Raw genomic sequence first — 12,044 nt, 5'->3', positions numbered from 1 at the left:
CCTGAAGCATTTTAATTTTGTTTTCCATTCTTCAAGTGAGGAATTGTTCTGATTTGCAACTTTGGGGATAATTACCATGTTCATTAATTTCTGTTCTTTTCTTCCTCTTCATTTATTACTGATTCCTTGAGAAAATTTTTCCTTATATCTACACTAACAGAAGACAAGTGAGTTGATTAAAGGAGTGTTTTACAATACTATTTTTTCTGGCTCCCTTGGCATGGTGATGGGAGGTCTGTGTCAGCATCTCTTTAGCTGGGGTGAAGATATCCCTGGTCTGGGCTCAAATAAGTAAGAGGCTTGGGGCAGGGGTGGGACTTTGACCTCAGGCTACACTGCAGATATTTTTTGCAGGTATTCCTGGGCAAGGGACAGGAGAGGCTCATGTGATTTTCTTCCTATCAGTATTCAATCACAGACTTATTCAAGCCTGTGCTGTGTACACCAGCATCGTGGATGACGTAGTTTCTGGCTCACAGGGATGCTCAGTACACGTTAGTTAAATGAGTGTGTGGCTGGATAGAGTGGGAGGGCCTGTGGACCAGTGCCTGGGGCTAATGATGAGGGACACTCTCTGGAAATATAACAGAATTGGGAACAACCTCTTGAGGGCCATGATTCCACAGCACTCTGATCTGCAAGAGAACACAGTAGGGGAGGAGGGCTGTGTGGATGATGGTTATTTATTTATTTATTTTAAAACTTTTTTATTGTATAATATAACGTATATACAAAGCAAAGAAAGAAAAAAGCAATAGTTTCCAAAGCACTCTTCAACAAGTAGTTTCAGGACAGGTCCCAGAGTTTGTCCATACCAGTGATGATGGTTATTTTTTATTTTATTTTAAAACTTTTCATTTTGAAATAATTTCAAACTTAAGAGAACACTGAAAAATAATACAGAGAATTCCAAAATACCCCTACCCAGATATCAGATTTACCAACTTTTAACATTTTGCCTCTAGTCACCTCTTCTTCTTTTTTTAAATTTTTAATTAAATTTTTAAAAAAATATAACAACAAACAAACAAAAACATTCTTAACGTATGATCATTCCATTCTTCATATATAATCAGTAATTCACAATATCATCACATAGTTGCATATTCATCATCATGATCATTTCTTAGAACATTTGCGTCAATTCAGAGAAAGAAATAAAAAGACAACAGAAAAAAATTCATACATACCATACTCTTACTGCTCCCTTTCATTGATCACTAGCGTTTCAGTCTACTAAATTTATTTTAACCTTTGTTCCCCCTATTATTTATTTTTATTGCATGTTTTACTCATCTGTTGATAAAGTAGATGAAAGGAGCATCAGACACAAGGTTTTCACAATCGCACAGTCACATTGTGAAAGCTATAAGATAATACAATCATCTTCAAGTGACATGGCTACTGGAACAGAGCTCTACATTTTCAGGCCATTCCTCCAGCCTCTCCTTTACATTTTGACTACCAAGGTGATATCTATTTAATGCGTAAGATTAACCTCCAGGATAACCTCTGGACTTTAAAATCTCTCAGCCATGACACTTTATTTTGTCTCATTTCACTCTTCCCCCTTTTGGTCGAAAAGGTTTTCTCAATCCCTTGATGCTGAGTTCCAGTTTATTCTAGGATTTCTGTCCCATGTAGCAAGGAAGTTCCACACCCCTGGGATTCATGTCCCATGTAGACAGGGGGAGGGCGATGAGTTTGTTTGTGCTGGCTGGAGAGTAAGGCCACCTCTGAGCAACAAAAGAGGTTCGCTTGGGGGTGACTTTTAGGCCTAATTTTAAGTAGGCTTAGCCTATCCTTTGCGGGGTTAAGTTTCATATGAACAAACCCCAAGACTGGGGGCTCAGCCTATAGCTTTGATTGCCCACACTGCTTGTGAGAATATCAAAAATTCAACTTGGGGAAGTTGAGTTTTCCCTCGTTCTCACCATTCCCCAAAGGGGACTTTGCAAATACTTTCCCACTCACTGATCAAATCACTCTGGGATTCATCAGGCCAGCACCTGGACAAACCAACAAAATCTCATGTCCTATACAATGTTCCATGTACTTAAGGTTTTCAACCAACTATCTACATAAGTTATATTAGGAGATGCTCTAGTCAAAGTATAAATTCTGTACCAAATAAAGATTTTTTGCTTTAGTCACACACATAAGTTGAAATTTTAAAATATTAATTACCATCTGTTTTCAGCACACTGCAGTAATGACATTCTTTTGTTCTTCCTCATGCAAAAATTTTTTTAAATTTGTACATTTAGTCACTATTGTTATACACTCTAGACGTTTCTAGATTATACCGTCTCAGTCTTTATCGTCTTTCCTGGTGATTTCATTTATGCCCCAGCCCTTCTCCCTCTATCATTCTCATATGCAGCTTCATTAAGTGTTTTAACATAATTGTATTACAGTTAGGCAATATTGTGCTGTCCATTTCTGAGTTTTTATATTCAGTCCTGTTGCACAATCTGTATCTCTTCAGCTCCAGTTACCCAATATCTTACCCTGTTTCTATCTCCTGATGGTCTCTGTTACCAAGGAAATATTCCAAGTTTATTCACTAATGTCAGTTCATACCAGTGAGACCATACAGTATTTGTCCTTTTGTTTCTGGCTAATCACACTCAGCATGATGTGCTTAAGGTCCATTCATGTTGTTACATACTTCATAACTTTATTCTGTCTTACAGCTGCATAATATTCCTTTGTATGTATATGCCACAGTTTGTTTAGTCAACGGTCTGTTGATGGACATTTTGGCTGTTTCCATCTCTTGGTAATTGTAAATAATGCTGCTATAAACATTGGTGTGCAAATGTCGGTTTGTGTCCTTGCCCTCATGTCCTTTGAGTAGAGACAGCATATAGATGGGTCCTGTTTTTTAATCCATTCTGCCAGACTATGTCTTTGATTGGGGAGTTTAATCCATTAACATTTAGTGTTATTACTGCACGGGTAGTACTTTCTTCTGCTGTTTTGCCTTCTGGATTTTATATGTTATATCTAATTTTCCTTCTTTTTACCTTTACTGATAGTCTTCCTTTCTACACTCTTCTGCACACCATTCTCTTCTGTCTTTTCTTATCTGTCTCTAGTTCTCCCGTTAGTATTTCTTACAGAGCTGGTCTCTTGGTCACAAATTCTCTCAGTGATTTTTTGTCTGAAAATGTTTTAATTTCTCCCTCATCTTTGAAGTATAGTTTTGTTGGATATAGAATTCTTGGTTGGCAGTTTTTCTCTTTTAGTAATTTAAATATATCATCCCACTGTCTTCTTGCCTCCATGGTTTCTGTTGAGAGATCTGTGCGTGGTCTTATTGGGCTTCCCTTGTATGTGATGGATTGCTTTTCTCTTGCTGCTTTCAAGATTCTCTCTTTCTCTTTGATCTCTGACATTCTGATTAGTAAATGTCTTGGAGTATGTCTATTTGGATCTATTATGTTTGGAGTATGTGCTGGTTTGAAAGAATGTTTGGACCCTAGAAAAACCATGTCTTAAACAAAATCCCATTTTGTAATAATCCCTATTCAATACTGTTTTTGAAACTGTAATCAGATCATCTCCCTGAAGATGTGATTTAATCAAGATTGGTTGTTAAACTGGATTAGGTAATGACAGTCTCCACCCATTTGGGTGGATCTTGATAAGTTTCTGGAGTCCTATAAAAGAGGAAACATTTTGGAGAAAAAAAGAGATTCTGAGAGAGCAGAGAACAATGCAGCCACGAGAAGCAGAGTCCATTAGCCAGTGTCTCCCAGGGACCTTCATGAAACAGGAAGCCAGGAGAATAAGCTAGCAGATGACGCCGTGTTCACCATGTGCCCTTCCAGATGAGAGAGGAATCCTGACTGTGTTCACCATGTGCCTTTCCAGATGAGAGAGAAACTCTGTGTTCACCATGTGCCTTCTCACTAGAGAGAAACCCTGAGCTTCATCGGCCTTCTTGAACCAAGGTATCTTTCCCTGGATGACTTTGATTGGACATTTCTATAGGCTTGTTGTAATTGGGACATTTTCTTGGCCTTAGAACTGTAAACTAGCAACTTATTAAATTCCCCTTTTTAAAAGCCATTCTGTTTCTGGTATATTGCGTTTTGGCAGCTAGCAACCTAGAACAGGGTATGTTGCACTTCTTGGATCTGTAATTTTAAGTCTTTCATAAGAGTTGGGAAATTTTCAGTGATAATTTCCTCCATTAGTTTTTCTCCTCCTTTTCCCTCTCCTCTCCTTCTGGGACACCCACAGAACGTATATTCGTGTCCTGCATGTTGTCATTCAGTCCCCCAAGTCCCTGCTTGTATTTTTCTGTTCTTTTCCCTGTATTTTCTTTTGCTTGTCGGATTTCAGATGTTCCATCCTCCAGTTGACTAATCCTATCTTCTGACTCTTGAAATCTGACATCGTAGGTTTCCATTGTTTCTTTCATCTCTTCTATTGTGCCTTTATATTCCCATAAGTTCTGTGATTTGTTTTTTCAGACTTTCGATTTCTTCTTTTTGTTCATTCCTTGCCTTCTTTATATCCTCCCTCAATTCATTGATTTGATTTTTGATGAGGTTTTCCATGTCTGTTCGAACATTCTGAACTAATTGTTTCAACTCCTGTATCTCATTTGAATTGTTGGTGTGTTCCTTTGACTGGGTCATATCTTTAATTTTCCTAGTGGGATTTGTTATTTTTTGCTGGTGTCTAGACATTTAATTACCTTAATTAGTTTATTTTGGAAATTGTATTCAGTTTTTTCCTAGAATTTTCTTGCTGGAGGACTTTGTTGTCTATCTGTTCTTTGACATTCAGTTCAGCTTATCCTGGACCACTAGCTTATGTTTTGTTTAACAGAGCAGATTTTTTCAGTTCTTGTTTCTTGCCCTGCTTGTATGGTGCCTTTCCTCCCCACCCTTAGGAGAATCTACTTAGGTATTATAGACCCCAGCCAGATTTTCCCAGATCAAACTGGTCTCCTGTCAGGAGGAGTGAGTCATCTGCATCAGTTTTCCCTGAGGGTGAGAACCGGGAGATTGAAAGACTTTCCTATGAAGTCTCTGGATTCTGTATTTTTCCTATCCTGCTCAGTATGTGGTGTTTTTCTGCCTGCAGGTCCCACCAGCATAAGGTGATGTGGTACCTTTAACTTTAGCAGAGTCTCCCTGCTGGGGGCATGGTTGAGATAGAGGAGATGTTGTAGTCTGGCTTTAATTCCTTCAATTTTCCAAACCCTGGGGTCTGAGTTTCTTGGGGGAGGGAATCACCTGGGCTGGGCCCCACCCCTCTCCTGGGGAAGGCAGGGGCTCCAGACAGGCTCTCAAACAACTTGTTTCTGCCGATGCTTGGGGCAATTGCAGCCTTAGAAACCCTGCCACTGTATCCAAAGGTAGTCAAGCCATAGAAACACAGCTACAAAAAAGAGAGAGAAAAATCCTTCTCAGGGCAGGACCCCCATTCCTCGAATTTGCCATCAAGAGCATAAGTTGGTATGTTGCTTTGTGTACCTTCAGATTCTGTGTGCTCCCTCCTTTCCTTCAGGGCCCAGACCCTTTCAAGTATTTTGTGCTATCCGATCAAAAAAACTTAAGGTTCTTTTTTTCTTTTTTCTTCTTCTGTCAGCCTTGCCCCCTTGGTGTGGGGGCAAAATCAGTAACCTTCACTTTGACTCGAGATTCGGCTGAGCTGGGGGCCTATTTTTAGTAGTCAGAATTTGTTAATTAATTCCACAATTGGCGTTTGGTTGGGCTCAGTCCCTGCTGCTAGTAAAGTCCCTTTCCTTTCCCCTCTGGGAAGCAGCCTGTGGGGGAGGGGCGCCATAATCGCGGCTTGGGGAACTAACGGTTCTGGGGGGGCTCGCAGCCGGTCCAGCTGGTCCATACTGGGATACACTGTGTGTCTGGTCACTGACGTGGCCCTAGTAGTTGTTCTGTACCGTTTTTGCCTATTCATTAGCTGCTGTGGAGGACGAACTAAATCCCACACCTCACTAAGCCACCATCTTGGCACAGGTTCCCCCCCACCCCTTTTTATTGTAGCCAGCGACTGTTATGCATATTCAGTATAAATGCAGATGTCTTATAAATGCAAAGTAATTATTTAAGACAGTTGAGGAAGGAGATGGAAAAATAGTGGTTTGCACAGGTTGGCTCAGGATAGAGCAGGAGCAGAGATGCATGTGAGCGAGATATTTGGTGAGGAAACAGAGTAGCAGAAACTGGAAAGGATTTGAATTAATCTAGAAAGGAATGGGTGCCCAGCTTAGATACATCTGACTGGGCTGGACATCCAGAGAGAGAGCACTAGAGGGATTTCTGTGAGAGAATGCAGTGGGACATTGAACAGTTTATTTTGAGATACTGGGAAAGGGAAACTTGGGAGAATGGCTTAATTGGGAGGTTCATTTCTCTGCCCCCACCCCATCCATGTATCCCTCCCCTTATGACATTTGCCATTCCATGTGGTGATTATATGCCCTCCCTAATGAAACCATGGATCATAGTTAATAGTACAGTTATAGTAATATTCTTTCATCAAGTATAACAAACATTTATATGTGCATTTCTTGTCTAGAAGGTGGGAGAGAGGGCTAGGTCATCCCCATATCTTGGTTTTTTGATACCATACCTATTACATAGCAGGTGCTGCACAGGTGAATAATGCACATGCTTGAGGTTAATACCTGGTGAGCCATCTGGAAGGATTGTGAAGGGTTATTGGGGGCAGAGTGCAGAACTGGCTCGGGGGGTGAGTTAGGGTAGAATTGAGAATTAAACTTGACTCTTAAATCATTCCTTAAGAATTTATTTATCATCTCTTCTGTGTCAAGCATTGAGCTAGCTGGGCAGACTAGACATGGTCCCTTTCCTTATGATGTTTATGGTCTAGCAAGGAAGAAGGACAAACTATGTAAGAAAACATAATAAGCCCTATGTTCGGGGATGTACAGGATACTGTGGCAGCATTTACTCTGGTCAAGTGGGGAGGGTTAGAGAGAGCCTCCTAGAGGAAGTATCTTAAACTAAAACCTTTAGGATGAATAGAAATTTTCTGGATAAAAAAGAGAGGAAATGAGATGGTGGTTCAGCGGCAGAATTCTCGCCTGCCGTGCCAGAGACCTGGGTTTGATTCCCAGTGCCTTCCCATGTAAAAAAAAAGGAGAGAGAGGAAATGGCATTCCAAGTGGAAGGAATGACATGTGCAGAGACCTGGAGATAGGATTCAAGTTGTCTTAGAGCATCGGTTGCACAAGGCTAGCTATAGACAGGAAGTAGAAAGAGATGAAGTTGTGAAATTAGCTGGGGATAGATGGTGGACATGGTTATGAAATTCAGCTTTTATTCTGAAGGCCCTGGAATGCCACTGAATAGTTTCAGGCAGAGAAGGATTGGATCAAATTCATGTTCTAGCTATAAAATAATTTCTCTAACATTTAGTCAAGGTGTGTATTGATTATTTGCTCATCTCTTTTGATCCTTTGATACTGCAACAAAGTCTGTCCATTTGCCAGAGCCCGAAGCTGTGTTGGTGAATATGTGGGGTTTAGGACTGCAGCTCCCACCCCTTCTGCAGCTCTTCCTACTTTCACTTTAAAGCCCTTTCGCTGCAGTTTAAAATTTCTCAGTCACTGTGCTTTCTTCTGCTCTGTGTGCTCTACAGATTGAAAAATTTTATGACAATGTCATATCAGTGTTGGAAGTTTTGAAAAGTAGAATTGAGAAATAAAGATCTCTCTCTGTCTTTTTTCCCTGCAAGGGAATTTGAAAAATATAGAAATTCTAAGTTACATATTAAATATCCTTGGGCTTTCCTTTCCTTACCTTTGAAAATTTCTTTTCCATTAACCAAAAATCCGACAGAGACACTTGTGGGAAGATAATTCCTTTCGGCTGGAGCTTAAGCTCCACATTGTAAATTTTTACATTTTCTTTCATTGGCAGTGGGTTGAGACCCAACCGTGCAGTCACCGAGCTCGTCACTGTCCTGTTATTTATCTCTGTGAGTTTTTTCTGTGAATCTGTGAGTTTTTCCCTCGTACTTACCTAATGAAGGCTAAATTAAATCACTTTTTAATCAAATAGATGAATGATGGGTTTTCCCTTAGAAAAGAAACCATGGGGGTGCACAGGTAGTTCAGTGATAGAATTCTTACCTGCCATGTGAGAGACGAGGGTTCAATTGCCAACCAGTGCACTCCCCCCAAAACCAAAACAAAACCATTCAACCAATGGTGTTGCAATAATGGGATATTCACATGAAAAAATAATGAAGTGTACCCCCCCACCACACGGCATACAAAAAAATAAATAAGAAACCACAAGATCTCCAAACTCCTGGATACAATAAAAAGTGAAGTTTTTATTTGCATGTGTGCGATTAGGCTTGGCTTTTATGTTAGTAAACTAGGAAGTGTTGTTACAGTTATTTGGAAAGATGCCTTGCCAGGGAGATAAAGGAGAATGCTTCTCTTTCTGTCCTCCTTCTCTTTCATGGTTTGTGCATACCTGTGTGTCCCCAGCACCTTGCACAGGTACATTGTACATAGTAGGTGCTTGGAGATGTCTGAATAAATGAAAGGATGGTTTTAAACAGGGCCTTCTGTCTTTCCTGTTGTCCCTTTCCTCCAACAACTCAGCCTGCTGTTTGTTCATTTTTTAGTTCGTTTGTTCATTTTTTAGTTCATTTGTTCATTCATCCAACCAACAATTATTCTTCCTTGGCTGGTTAGGGCCAGTGGTAGAGGATGGGGTGAAGGGAAGATTTCCAGTGAGGTGAGGCTCAGAGGCATGGCCTGATGGCTCCTTCCTCATTATCAATTTTGTCCTTTATTTGGGGAAGTAGGCTTTCATGTTACTATCAAGCTCAATCTCATCCTCCAGAAAATTGCCTTCTTCCTCTTGTTATTTATTTCTCTTTCGCTTAATAAAATTTAAAATATAACCTGTTATATACAAGACACTGTTCTTGCTGTTATGGGAAAAACGAATTTCCCCCTTCAAGGAGTTTATAAGCATGAATTGAAAAGCAAAAAGGCATGTATAAATAATATATGGTAGAAATTAAATAGTACAAGTAATTAAGTTAAACAAGGAAGAAATTAAAAAGAACAATAAGAAGAATAGGTGAAGTGCTGTGGGAATTTGCCAAAGAATGGAGATGCTTCTAGGCAATTTAGCACAATGACCAATGGATCTGGTTTGAGTACTGACTTTTCCCCTTGACCAAACATTCTATCTTGAAACTTCAGTTCCTTCATCTGTGCAGTGAGAAAAAGTAATAGTACCAACTTTGTACACTAATTGTGAGAATTAAATGAGATAACGTAAGCAAAGTATTCTAGCATAATTCTCAGTTCTTGTTTTGATGGAAGCAAATGTTTCTACTAAATGGTTTCCCATATGGGGAAGGAAGTGGTGTAGGATAGAAGAGGGATGAAGTCTAGTATGCCTGTATGGGCTGGAATGGGTGGGGCTGTATAGAGCTGAGCTTGCCTTGCCCTGCATTTGATTCCCTTAATCATAGGTCTGTTTTTGGTCTGTGGGCTTCCAAGGCATTTCATTTTTAGAGGACTTGCAGAAGGCACCAAGTGTTCCTCCCAGCCCATATTTCAGCTTGCTATTTTAATTGAATGGGTTTCCTGAGTGTTTCCCTTCATCTGAGGAAGAAAGTGACTTGGTTTGAGAGCCTTTTAGAGGGGCTCAGGAGACTAGATGTTGGATAGCTCAGAAACTCTGGGCAGAGTAAATAAGAGATTCCTTAAAGCTATGTTTTTCTGCTTCCTCACTGTGCTGCTCTGCTTGGGTCTGGCCTCATTCAGCAATTTAGGTATGTGAACAGAAGGGGAGGTGGATATTTAGTAAATAAAACTGATTGTACCTGATGATGGGTAGATATTGAAGGGAGAAGGAAGTGTTGAGGTCCTGGGTTCCTGGCTTGAGTGTGGGAGCTAACCTGCTGGAGAGGAGGATCAGGCTTGTGGGGGGAAGAACATGAGCTCATCTTTGGAACTGAGTGTGGAATGTACGAGATGATAGAGCCAGCATATCCTCCAGAGAGGTGACATGCAGACTATGCCCAGAATCTCAGGCTACTCTCCTGTTCAAGTGATCCATTGGGGTTTTAGGGCAATTCTAAACTTTTGTTTACTGGATCCTTCTATTAATAGATGTTGAAAATTTGCCAGCAGTAATAAACCCCTGAACTGCGAGGCAGAGTAATGAATTCATAAGCAGAGTTCACCAACAATAGTGAGTTTCTTATCCAGTTAGCAGGCATATAGCAAGCTTCCTTCTCTCCTTCCTCATCCCCCCTTCATCATGGAGAAGTTCTTAGAGAGATTCTAGAGGTTTGCTAAGACAGCACAATAAGCCCTGTGTTTGAAACCTATCTGATCTGTTTGGCAAAGGAGTTCTTCTTCTTCTTCTTCTTCTTCAACTTTTTAAAATTATATAATATAACATATATACAAAGCAAAGAAAGAAAAAAGCAATAATTTTCAAAGCACTCTTCAATAAGTAGTTATAGGATAGATTCCAGAGTTTGTCATGGGCTACCATACCATCATCTCAGATTTTTCCTTCTAGCTGCTCCAGAACATAGGAGTCTAGAAGGCATAAATATTTTTTTATCATCACAATCGACTTTTGTTTTTTTTTGTGTGTGCAAATAACATTTATACATAAAGCAACAAATTTCAAAGCATAGCACAACAATTACGCTGTAGAACAGATTTCAGAGTTTGGCATGTGCTACAGTTCTGCAATTTTAGGTTTTTACTTCTAGCTCCACTAAGATACTGGAGACCAAGAGAAATATCAGTTTAATGATTCAGCAATCATATTCGTTTGTTAAACCCTACCTTCTCTGTATAACTCCACCTCACTTTTAATCTTTCTACCACACTTTTTAGGGGTATTTGGGCTATGCCCAATTACTGAAGGGACTGTCAGTAATATGGGGTAGGGAGATGACACTAGCTGATGTTCTGGAGAGGCTGGACCCTTTAGGTTTCAGGACTTATCTGGTTCAGGGACTCATCTGGAGGTTGTAAGTTTCTGGAAAGTTACCCTAGTGCATGGAACTTTTGTAGAATCTTATATGTTGCCCTAGGTCTTCTTTAAGATTGGCTGGAATGTTTTTGGTTGCGGTTTGGCAGGTTATGATAATGTAGCAATGTCTAAATCTGAAGCTTGTGTAAGGGTGACCTCCAGAGTACGCTTTCTGCTCTACTTGAAGTCTCTTAGCCACTGATACTTCATTAGTTACACTTCTTTTCCCCCTTTTGGTCAGGATGGCATTGTTGATCCCATGGTGCCAGTGCCAGACTCATCCCTAGGAGTCATCTCCCACGCTGTTAGAGAGACTTTCATCCCTGGATGTCTTGTCCCACGTAGGGGGAAGGGCAATGATTTCACTTGCAGAGTTGGGCTTAGAGAGAGTGAGGCCACATCTGAGCAACAGAAGAGGTCCTTGAATATCATGGTGCCACTCCCCATAAGCCCTTTGTTCCAGTTTTGTTAAATAAATGCATGTCGTGCCTCCAGGCCTGAAATACCTGGGATATCTTTCTCAGTGTCATTGTTTAACTCCTTTTTGTCTTTTAATCTTTAAAGCTCACCTCTTCTAGGAAGTCCTCCCTGATCCAGTCTCTTGTCTATCTCCTGCCCCCTGAGTCATCTCTGTGAGGATTCTTAAAACCTAGGACTTATTGTAACTGCTGATTAACTGCCTATCTTCTTTGCCTGACTGGAATCTCATGGAAGTCAGGACCCCTGTTTGCCTAGTGTTTGTATCCAGCACCAGACACATGCCTGTGATGTAACAGGACTTAATAAATAAATGGGAAAAGTATCTCTCCCGGGTGTGTGTGTGTGTGTGTTTAAATATGCTTAAGATAATAAGTTGTAGCCTGATTTGGTGATTTTCCAAACATCAAATGAATATGATTTCTGAATCCTTAAACTGATATTTCTCTTGGTCTCCAGTATCTCAGTGGAGCTAGAAGTAAAAACCTAAAATTGCAGAACTGTAGCACACACCAAACTCTGTGCTGTGTT

General features: G+C 40.3%; 1 protein-coding gene across 7 annotated transcripts in view; it reads left to right on the top strand.

The window, feature by feature from the left end:
- SIL1 (SIL1 nucleotide exchange factor) overlaps nucleotides 1–12,044 on the top strand; it is a 397,180-nt gene that overhangs the window by 66,720 nt on the left and 318,416 nt on the right. The window contains exon 1 of one of the 7 annotated variants that reach the window (XM_077138605.1): nucleotides 3,846–3,959. The exons of the other annotated variants lie outside the window; for them this stretch is intronic. The gene's annotated coding sequence lies outside the window, so the exon portion shown is untranslated. Of the gene's footprint in view, nucleotides 1–3,845; nucleotides 3,960–12,044 lie in introns of those variants that run through there. 7 annotated transcript variants of the gene reach the window in all.

The sequence above is a fragment of the Tamandua tetradactyla genome, chromosome 20 (assembly GCF_023851605.1).
Source record: "Tamandua tetradactyla isolate mTamTet1 chromosome 20, mTamTet1.pri, whole genome shotgun sequence".
Taxonomy (NCBI): Eukaryota; Metazoa; Chordata; class Mammalia; order Pilosa; family Myrmecophagidae; genus Tamandua; species Tamandua tetradactyla.
The sequence above is the reverse complement of the archived record's forward strand: the minus strand, read 5'-3'. Positions and strand labels throughout refer to the sequence as shown.